Source organism: Cornus florida, unplaced genomic scaffold, assembly GCF_030987335.1.
Source record: "Cornus florida cultivar Cherokee Brave unplaced genomic scaffold, ASM3098733v1 CherokeeBrave_3.0.0_Hap2_Chr06, whole genome shotgun sequence".
In the NCBI taxonomy this organism is placed as follows: domain Eukaryota; kingdom Viridiplantae; phylum Streptophyta; class Magnoliopsida; order Cornales; family Cornaceae; genus Cornus; species Cornus florida.
This window is the reverse complement of record NW_026775576.1, coordinates 30,775,661-30,778,485: the sequence shown is the minus strand read 5'-3', so window position 1 is coordinate 30,778,485 and position 2,825 is coordinate 30,775,661.

Genomic DNA, 2,825 nt, shown 5'->3' with positions numbered 1-2,825 from the left:
TATATTTAATAGTTCAAATAGTAGACCTGGGCACAAGTCCACAACACATTATATTTAAGAGTTCAAATAGCAGAATCCACTCCTTCAAAAGCTTTCTTATGTATAGGAATGGACTGTAACTCTCAGTCTTCTGGTTTTCAGGTAGTTCTTTTACTTGTGTTTTTATTTTCATCTTGGTATAAGAACATCTCTACTTTGAGTTAACCAAAAATTGGCTGTGTTTTGTCACAGCTTTGTTTTTTGTTTAGAAGACATAAAGGTTGTTATATAATTAGTTCTAGCAAAATGTAGACAGAACTTTCTAGAAAGTAACATGTGAAAAATATATAGGAGAAAATTCTAGATAGAGGTTTCTAAAAAATAACATATGGAAATTATGTGAAAAAGAAAGTGCTAGATTTAGAGTACTCTAGAATGTTCTAGAGAAAATAAGGAGGTGGAAATGGGACTATAACTACCCCAAGGGGGTTTTCCTTGAAGTGAAGCATGCAAGCCAAGTCTTCCAATATCCAAAGCCTTGTACTTGGAGAGCAAGTGCTCCAACCAATAAAAAAAATTATCTTTCCTTCTACAAAGTGTTCCATCTCTCTTCCTACTACCTAGTTCACAACTATCTAATCAACTCCATCCATTATCCAAACACCTAAACCATCCCAATTAAGTTCCAACAAGTGGTATCAGAGCTCTAGGCCGATCTTCTTTGGGCATAGGGCTACACCACCTTAGTCATGGCTACCATTGGATCAATTTTCAACCTTCCATTCCAATCTTTGGTGGAGATAACTATGATTACTGGTCCATAAAGATGAGGACCCTCTTTCAATCTCACGATCTATGGGAGATTGTTGAAGAAGGGCATGAAGTTCCTGACGAAGGAGCCACCCTCACCAAAGCTCAAAAAGAAAATAAGCAGAAGGATGCAAGGGCTCTCTTCATCATCCAGCTAGCTGTGACCAATACTATTTTTCCAAGGATAATTGGAGCTACAAGTGCCAATGAGGCTTGGAACACACTTGAGGAGGAGTTTCAAGGGAATGCTAAGGTACGGACTATTAAACTTCAATCTCTACGAAGAGAATTAGTGAATAGTAAGATGAAGGATAATGAGTCCTTAAAAGATTACTTCTCTAGAATCATGGAGATAGTAAATCAGATGAGAGCCTATGGTGAGAATATTCCAGATAAAAGAGTTGTAGAGAAAATATTGATAAGTCTTACCGATAAATATGATTCAATAGTAGCGGCTATTGAAGAATCAAAAGATATATCAACTCTGTCAGTCATAGTGTTGATGGGCTCTCTACAAGCACACGAGTCTAGACTGAGTAGGTGTAATGAAGGCTCATTGGAGAGTGCCTTTCAGTCACATGAGTACTCAAAAATTTGGGAAAAAATCAAGAGAGAATTTGAAAGGAGGAGAAAAATCTCGAAATGGAGGATATTCAAAAGAAAAAGAAAGAAAGAATAATCGTCCATGTGGCATATGTAAGAAGACAAGTGTGATACCCCTCGATTCTAGAGCCACGGGTGATCAAGTCCGAGCACAGATTCGAGGGATATCAGACAATTAATATGTAACCAAGCAAGAATAAAACTGAATTAAGAATAAAATAATAATGCGCTGGAAGAAACTAAAATGAAAATCCTTGAACCTTAAATAATAAATTAATATAATTTAAATCCGTACAACTCGGGAATCCACCTAGTGGACCCCTAATTCCAAAATTTTAAATAAATTTACAGAATTAAAATCCAAAACCAAAATAGAAAGGAAATCCTATGTAACCGGAAGAGTGAGTGTCTGTATCTGCATCAACACGATCAAACTCTAAGCCTGGTACTAGCGAATACCTGAAAAATAGAAGTGGGTCAGGCCCACATGCAAGTTCTAATCTATTACAATCCGTACATAAACCCGATACACAGATACATCCTTGATAGCTCGGCAATATCTACAATAGTCCATATATATATATACACACTATAAGATACTCACTAGCCTATAACATAGTTCAGCCTGAGTAGAAGGTGACACATAAAACACGCTTTTCAGCGGCCAAGTACCTAGACCTACCAGGGAACATTAGCTATATCTAGCTACCCAACCTTTGCAATATACACACCCTAACCGTGATCAGGAGACTCAAGCTCGTATCACAGTACCATAAATATATATATAAATTCCTTTCTAGTGCAGAAAGATAAAACAAATATCCATTATGTCGTTCAACTGTTTTAGTTGACAGGAGATGCATCCATGTAGGATTTAACTATTTTAGTTAATCCATTCCTTATGTATGAAGTGGTAGGACTTAGCTTTTTGATCTGATCCATCCCTGATATGTCACCGTCCCATACCGGTACATTTAATGCAAATGATCCTTGAATGATGCAACATTTTCAATAGTTCATCAAATCATACCCACGTAATCCAAATAGTTGATATACAGAGTTTAAACAGTTCATCAACTCGCAATCTAGAATCCATCCATGTAATTAACGAGACAAAGTTTAATAATTCATCAAGTTAAGATCCAGTATCCATCGATGTCATTGACAATTTAATTCATTTAATTAAATTTCAACTAACTCATAGTACAGTCCAGCAGTTGACAATATTAACAATAGTAAGAGTCAATTATAAAGCTGAGAATGCCAAACTATAACTCAGAAAAATCCACAGTACTAACCAATAGTTGCTGAAACATAAAGAACAGTTTAACCATTAAAATAACAATCTCCATTTAATTAATGGAACCTAATTTATTAGTTCCTTAATTAAAATCCAACCTATGCACAAATAAGGTCTAATAAATACATGACCC